Raw genomic sequence first — 9085 nt, forward strand, 5'->3', positions numbered from 1 at the left:
CAGCATAGTACCTCTGCCACAGGCCAGAAATATGTGACGATTCGTCACATCTTGCAATGTCTATTCAATATAATGTACAGATTTCCTTTACTCTTTTTAGTTTTGACGAGTCTACACATCTAACTAAACATCTTTAATAGAATGGTTTAGTTTCACTGAGAAAATATCCAAAAACATGTTACACTATCTCGATTTGCGTAGCGATCCTTTGTTTACATAGGTTGTACGGCTCCACGTGCAGTCATCGAAGCCGACGGAGAGCAAACGATGCAGCCAGTTTGGTATATAAATATGTACTGTCATAAGCCTTACTGTCGCAGTTGTGGAAGAATATATATGTAACAATGTAAAACATTATGAAGATAGTGCCGAAAAGCTTTCGTAAGTCTAGTCTCTTCTTATTATGAATATGCGCGTTTGATTACAAACAAGAGAAAAGTCCGGCCACGTGACATGCAAATTAGCCTGTGGCAGTGATGTTATGTTAAGTCATCGCTGTGCCGGAGTGTGGCCTCTTGCATGTAATCATGGATCCTTCCGCCAGCATGGTGAAGTAAGAACCGTCTTACGTCCATGAACAATCCGCACGTCAGTGTCTGTCACCACATCTTTACACACGATGTTCCACGTGTCAGCCATGGCACCATATTGATTGTAGACATGTATAAGCACTTGCTGATTTTTGCAGAAAAAAACAAACATATGTGGTCTCACGTTAGACAAGTGAGTTTGTTCAAAATTGCCTATGTTCACCCAGCAGAAAATGGGTACCCGGTGGGATAAGGCACTTGACCACTAACCTTCTAACGCCTCACAGACAACTTGGGTTATCCGTGGTACACAGAAACTTTACACGTAAGACCGTCAATGTCTGGCCGAGTGGGTGGGGCGTCCTCTCGAGAGAAAAAGGTGTGTGGTTCGATCCCTGGTTGCAGGAAATGATATTTTTTGTTTCCCTGCCTGCAGTTCCCGATGAAGGAGATAAAACAAGGACTGGCTGGCTTGTATTCAGAATACTGTGTCTGAGTTGTGTATCCATGTTAAACTCGTGTCTCATTCATCACTGAGTGCGATGTTAAACAACACACACACAAGCACGCACGCACGCACGCACACACACACACACACACACACACTTTTAATTTCAACATGGCAGACAAACGTGGCAGAGGATGCGAAATGATTTGTGTACTTTTTTATATTGTAGCTTGTCTATGCTATAGAGGTCAAGTCTCTTGCAATCATATTTATTTGTTTATATTTTAGCTTGTCTATGCTATAGAGGTCAAGTCTCTTGCAATCATGTTTATATGTTTATATTGTAGCTTGTCTATGCTATAGAGGACAAGTCTCTTGCAATCATGTTTATTTGTTTATATTGTAGCTTGTCTGCTATAGAGGTCAAGTCTCTTGCAATCATGTTTATTTGTTTATATTTTAGCTTGTCTATGCTATAGAGGTCAAGTCTCTTGCAATCATGTTTATATGTTTATATTGTAGCTTGTCTATGCTATAGAGGTCAAGTCTCTTGCAATCATGTTTATTTGTTTATATTGTAGCTTGTCTGTGCTATAGAGGTCAAGTCTCTTGCAATCATGTTTATTTGTTTATATTTTAGCTTGTCTATGCTATAGAGGTCAAGTCTCTTGCAATCATGTTTATTTGTTTATATTGTAGCTTGTCTATGCTATAGAGGTCAAGTCTCTTGCAATCATGTTTATTTGTTTATATTTTAGCTTGTCTATGCTATAGAGGTCAAGTCTCTTGCAATCATGTTTATTTGTTTATATTGTAGCTTGTCTGTGCTATAGAGGTCAAGTCTCTTGCAATCATGTTTATATGTTTATATTGTAGCTTGTCTGTGCTATAGAGGTCAAGTCTCTTGCAATCATGTTTATATGTTTATATTGTAGCTTGTCTATGCTATAGAGGTCAAGTCTCTTGCAATCATGTTTATATGTTTATATTGAAGGTTGTCTGTGCTATAGAGGTCAAGTCTCTTGCAATCATGTTTATTTGTTTATATTGAAGGTTGTCTGTGCTATAGAGGTCAAGTCTCTTGCAATCATGTTTATATGTTTATATTGAAGGTTGTCTGTGCTATAGAGGTCAAGTCTCTTGCAATCATGTTTATTTGTTTATATTGAAGGTTGTCTGTGCTATAGAGGTCAAGTCTCTTGCAATCATGTTTATATGTTTATATTGTAGCTTGTCTATGCTATAGAGGTCAAGTCTCTTGCAATCATGTTTATATGTTTATATTGAAGGTTGTCTATGCTATAGAGGTCAAGTCTCTTGCAATCATGTTTATATGTTTATATTGTAGCTTGTCTATGCTATAGAGGTCAAGTCTCTTGCAATCATGTTTATATGTTTATATTGTAGCTTGTCTATGCTATAGAGGTCAAGTCTCTTGCAATCATGTTTATATGTTTATATTGTAGCTTGTCTATGCTATAGAGGTCAAATCTCCTGCAATCATGTCAAAGGGCGTGGCCCTTCACCTCCTGACTGCTATAGTGATTGTGATGGTAAAGGAAGGCTCTACTTCGCCAGGTAAGATCTGACATGAGACTGTTATTAGTTATTAGTTGGCAGATCACTGAACACCCCGAACACCTATCGAACATTCTGGCGCCCCTTGTCTATCTAACACCCTTGCGCCCCATGTCTATGAAACACCATGATGACCCTTGTCTATGGAACACCCTGGCGCCCCTTGTCTATGGAACACCCTTGTGCCCATGTCTATGGAACACCATGATGACCCTTGTCTATGGAACACCCTAGTGACCCTGGCGCCCCTTGTCTATGGAACACCGTGGCCCCCTTGTCTATGGAACACACTGGCGCCCATTGTCTATGGAACAACGTGGCGCCCCTTGTCTATTAAGCACCCTGGTGCTCCATGTCTGTGGAACACCATGATGACCCTTGTCTATGGAACACCCTGGCGCCCCTTGTCTATGGAACACCCTGGCGCCCATTGTCTATTGAACACACTGGCGCCCATTGTCTATGGAACACCCTGGCGCCCCTTGTCTATGGAACACCCTGGCGCCCATTGTCTATTGAACACACTGGCGCCCCTTGTCTATGGAACACCCTGGCGCCCTCGTCTATCGAACACCCTGGCGCCCCTTGTCTATGGAACGCCCTGGCGCCACTTGTCTATGGAACACGACGGTGACCCTTGTCTATGGAACACCCTGGCGCCCCTTGTCTATGGAACACCCTGGCGCCCCTTGTCTATGGAACACCCTGGCGCCCCTTGTCTATTGAACAGCCTGGCGCCCCTTGTCTATGGAACACCCTGGCGCCCCTTGTCTATGGAACACCCTGGCGCCCCTTGTCTATGGAACACCCTGGCGCCCCTTGTCTATGGAACACCCTGGCGCCCCTTGTCTATGGAACACCCTGGTGACCCTTGTCTATTGAACAGCCTGGCGACCCTTGTCTATCGAACACCCTGGCGCCCCTTGTCTATGGAACACCCTGGCGCCACTTGTCTATGGAACACCCTGGCGCCCCTTGACTATGGAACACTCTGGCGCCCGCTTGCCTAAGGAACAGCCTGGCGCCCCTTGTCTATGGAACACCCTGGCGCCCCTTGTCTATGGAACAACGTGGCGCCCCTTGTCTATGGAACAACGTGGCGCCCCTTGTCTATTGAACACCCTGGCGCCCGATATCTATGGAACACCATGATGACCCTTGTCTATGGAACACACTGGCGCCCCTTGTCTATGGAACAACGTGGCGCCCCATGTCTATTGAACACCCTGGCGCCCGATATCTATGGAACACCATGATGACCCTTGTCTATGGAACACACTGGCCCCCTTGTCTATGGAACAACGTGGCGCCCCATGTCTATTGAACACCCTTGCGCCCCATGTCTATGAAACACCATGATGACCCTTGTCTATGGTACACCCTGGCGCCCCATGTCTATGGAACACCCTGGCGCCCTCGTCTATGGAACACCCTGGCGCCCTTGTCTATGGAACAACGTGGCGCCACTTATTTATGGAACAAGACAGTGACCCTTGTCTATCGAACACCCTGGTGACCCTAGTCTATCGAACACCCTGACGCCACTTGTCTATTGAACACTCTGGCGACCCTTGTCTATCGAACACGACAGTGACCCCTGTCTGTTGAACACCCTGATGACCCCTGTCTATTGAACAACATGATGACCCCTGTCTATTGAACACCCTGATGACCACTGTCTATTGAACACCCTGATGACACTGTCTATTGAACACCCTGATGACCCCTGTCTATTGAACACCCTGATGACCCCTGTCTATTGAACACCCTGATGACCCCTGTCTATTGAACACCCTGATGACCCCTGTCTATTGAACATCCTGATGACCCTGTCTATTGAACACCCTGATGACCCCTGTCTATTGAACACCCTGATGACCCCTGTCTATTGAACACCCTGATGACCCCTGTCTATTGAACACCCTGATGACCCCTGTCTATTGAACACCCTGATGACCCCTGTCTATTGAACACCCTGATGACACTGTCTATTGAACATCCTGATGACCCCTGTCTATTGAACACCCTGATGACCCCTGTCTATTGAACATCCTGATGACCCCTGTCTATTAAACACCCTGATGACCCCTGTCTATTGAACACCCTGAACACCCTGATGACCCCTGTCTATTGAACATCCTGATGACCCCTGTCTATTGAACACCCTGATGACCCCTGTCTATTGAACATCCTGATGACCCTGTCTATTAAACACCCTGACGACCCCTGTCTATTGAACACCCTGATGACCCCTGTCTGTTGAACACCCTGATGACCCCTGTCTATTGAACACCCTGATGGCCCCTGTCTATTGAACACCCTGATGACCCCTGTCTATTGAACATCCTGATGACCCCTGTCTATTGAACACCCTGATGACCCCTGTCTATTGAACACCCTGATGACCCCTGTCTATTGAACACCCTGATGACCCCTGTCTATTGAACATCCTGATGACCCCTGTCTATTAAACACCCTGATGACCCCTGTCTGTTGAACACCCTGATGACCCCTGTCTGTTGAACACCCTGATGACCCCTGTCTATTGAACACCCTGATGACCCCTGTCTATTGAACACCTGATGACCCCTGTCTATTGAACACCCTGATGATGACCCCTGTCTATTGAACACCCTGATGACCCCTGTCTATTGAACACCCTGATGACCCCTGTCTATTGAACACCCTGATGACACTGTCTATTGAACACCCTGATGACCCCTGTCTATTGAACACCCTGATGACATTGTCTATTGAACACCCTGATGACCCCTGTCTGTTGAACACCCTGATGACCCCTGTCTATTGAACACCCTGATGACACTGTCTATTGAACACCCTGATGACCCCTGTCTATTGAACACCCTGATGGCCCCTGTCTATTGAACACCCTGATGACCCCTGTCTATTGAACACCCTGATGACCCTGTCTATTGAACACCCTGATGACCCTGTCTATTGAACACCCTGATGACCCCTGTCTATTGAACACCCTGATGACCCCTGTCTATTGAACACCCTGATGACACTGTCTATTGAACACCATGATGACCCCTGTCTATTGAACACCCTGATGACAATGTCTATTGAACACCCTGATGACCCCTGTCTATTGAACACCCTGATGACCCCTGTCTATTGAACACCCTGATGACAATGTCTTTATATACATGTATGACCCTTATCTTTAATCTAAAATCTACGTTCAGTTCCAGTAGAAAACAACATGTGAAATAAATTCATTTCTAAAAATTTCTTTGTGACTGATTCCAAAATACTTGCTTCCCCGTGGTTTGTCTATACCAGACGTAAAGTTACGTTTCTCAATTTGCCCTCCAACATCTTCAAAACCATTCAGCAAGCTAAACTCAATGTAATGACAAACCATTTCAGTCATGCAGTATAATAATACTGCCTTTCCAAATCTGTTTGAACAGGTGTTTGGATTAACAAGGTCGTAGAGCCGTTCGACACACTCAAGCTGGTGGATTTGAAATGGATTCCCAAAGGAAGGAACAAACTCGTATTTGGTGTCCAGTCTTGCTCTGACGTGACCCTCACCTTGTATGAAACAAGTGACCAATCAAATCAGTACGTCCTCTTCTATTTGGGCTATTACCAAAACACGTATGCACTGATCATACCGAGTTCGGACTGCGACGATAACGGCAACTGCAACATCATCAACTACAGCGAAGGGGCTTATTTGGACTGCAGCAACTTCATGTTTTTCTGGGTCAGCTGGGACTTGACGGGTAAAGTCACCCTTGGGGTCGGCTATGACTTTGGGGTTAATGCGATTATCGAAATCGCCAACGGATTGACAGTCGATCCGTATTATGCTGACGTCCTGTTTGACGATCCAAATGGCGGGCAAATGTACGTGTTTATCGGTGAGTAATGAAATATTAGTTTTGTTTGATTATGGTTTAACGCCTAACTCACTGTGTGCGAAACAGTTTCCAAATTTAAATATGCCATCAAAACGAATGGCCTCATGAAAATTCACAGGGAGTCGGGCCAGTGACTGTGGAGATTTACTGGCCCGACTGGATTTTTACTAGCCACAGACTAGCGGGCATTTCGCACACTGCTCATTCAACAATATTCCATCTCCATATGATTAAGTCTAAAAGGCGTTCTTTATGGCTTAGCGTTATACAGAAAGCAGAAAACATGTTCAGGGAGCCCTTCCTCATATCCCTGCTTGACACTGTTTGAAAGGCTGGTGCCTCCTACTTCCTAGTGAGTGAGTGAGTTAAAATTTAACGTCACATCGGCAATATCTCAGCCATATCGTGAATGGAACAATTTAATTGATATCAATATCAGAAACAATAAATTGAGAATATAAAAACCTGTCAGCGAAGGACAGTAAAACTACTAGAATATCTCAGCTCTTAATTTAAAACTAGCACACTATCATAAAAATATATCACTATACAGGACAACACAATATAAAAACAGGCTATTGATCGCCAACAACTGAAGGTAGATCACCATACCAGGGACCATGGGGACTTACATTGCTTTTGCTACCTGCATGGACCCTAGTTGGATTTACACCATCCCTTCAGCCATTGGCGTTGATGCTGAGATTTAGCCATACATTTAAAACACAAAAATACTACGATTAAAAACCTGGTACACTTAAATTGACTTGAAATGTTTTGGGACTTACGTACCTACATCCTAGTGGAATCCCTAAGTAGAAATATTGAGGGTAGACTAAACAAATCCATCAAAGTGTTTGTTTGTTGTTTTATGCCGCACACAGTAGTATTCCAGCTATTGACGTCGGTCTGTAAATAATCGAGTGTGGACCAGAAAACCCAGTGATCAGCAGGATATGGTGAATTATTTGTGAGTGACTGAGCGATATGACTACCGTGTCAGTGATGTGAGTGAATGATTGATTAATGTGACAATGGTTGCTGGGTGATCAACGAGTCATCTGAGTGAGTTGATTTGAACACTCAATTGTGTAGATTAATGCTCATGCTGTTGATCACTGGATTGTGTGGTCCAGACTCTTATTTACAGACCGCCGCCATATTGCTGGAATATTGCTGAATGCAACGTTAAACAAGAACCAAACCAACGTAACAGAATACCTTGGTAAATGTTATTATATTCCTGAAATGGAAATCATGTCACAAAGATGTTTATTTAATATATTATCTTTGATAAACTGCAGATGACCCACCAGTTTTCATTAATCCTCTCCCTGACGGGACAACAGTCTTGGAAATAGAGGAGACAAACACGGTATATATGGCCCTCCTTACCGCCGTGGTGTCCGACCCGGAAGCTGATCCCGCTGCCCTCTACGTCCTCGATGAGCACAGCGACGTCTTCACCTTCAGCGACACGACTTTGACAAACATAGCCCCTTTGGACTACGAAAAGACGTGTGAATATGCAGTAAAATTAACGTAGGTTTATATGAATTTCAGGTTGAATGAGTGTGTGTGAACTTATACGTTTACGTCTCATTGACTGAGATTTGTTTTACGCCGCAAGCTGCGTTAATAAAATGTAGCATGTCTGGTCCAGACAAGCAAGCTGTAGATATTAGCATAACGGTTAACGTCTAGCGTCTAATCTGGTGTCTAATCTGTTGTCTAGTCTGTCGTCTAGTCTTTCGTCTAGTCTGTTGTCTAATCTGGCGTCTAATCTGTTGTCTAGTCTGTCGTCTAGTCTGGCGTCTAGTCTGGCGTCTAATCTGTTGTCTAGTCTGCAGCCTGGTCTGTTGCCTAGTCTGGTGTCTAGTCTGGTGTCTAATCTGGCGTCTAATCTGTTGTCTAGTCTTTCGTCTAGTCTTTCGTCTAGTCTGTTGTCTAATCTGGCGTCTAATCTGTTGTCTAGTCTGGCGTCTAGTCTGGTGTCTATTCTGGCCTCTAATCTGTTGTCTAGTCTGTTGCCTAGTCTGGCGTCTAGTCTGGTGTCTAGTCTGGTGTCTAATCTGGCTTCTAGTCTGGTGTCTAGTCTAGCGTCTACTTTAGTGTCTACTCTAGCGTCTAGTATAGTGTGTAGTCTGATGCCTTGTAAGGTGGCGTCTAGTCTGATACCTAGTCGAGTGGCGTCTACTCTGACGTCTACATTGGCGTCCTGTTTGGTGCCTAGTCTGGTGGCCAGTTTGGAGCTTCGTACGGTGTCTAGTCCGTTACTTAGTCTGGCGTCTAGTCCGGCGTCTAGTATAACGTCTAGTCTGGCGTCTAATATGTCGTCTAGTCTGGGTCTACTTTGGCGTCTAGTATGACGTCTGGTCTGGCGTCTAGTCTGTTGTCTTGTCGGTTGTCTTTTCCGGTATATCACACCATGGAAGCAACAATTGGTCCATGGTTTTAAAGGTAGTACAAAATTAAAAGCCGAACGATCGCAACCGTTGCGTGACGTTTTCTTGTCAAGTTCTTCATCATAGGGAATTTGATTTTGAGTGATAGGGTATGGATAAATCATTAAGGCAGAATGTTTTTAGTGCTCCAATGTGTTATTTATTTGCATTTAGAAGCATGAAACGATAATG

This window comes from Haliotis rubra, unplaced genomic scaffold (assembly GCF_003918875.1).
Source record: "Haliotis rubra isolate DU_JTF1 unplaced genomic scaffold, ASM391887v1 Scf14, whole genome shotgun sequence".
In the NCBI taxonomy this organism is placed as follows: Eukaryota; Metazoa; Mollusca; class Gastropoda; order Lepetellida; family Haliotidae; genus Haliotis; species Haliotis rubra.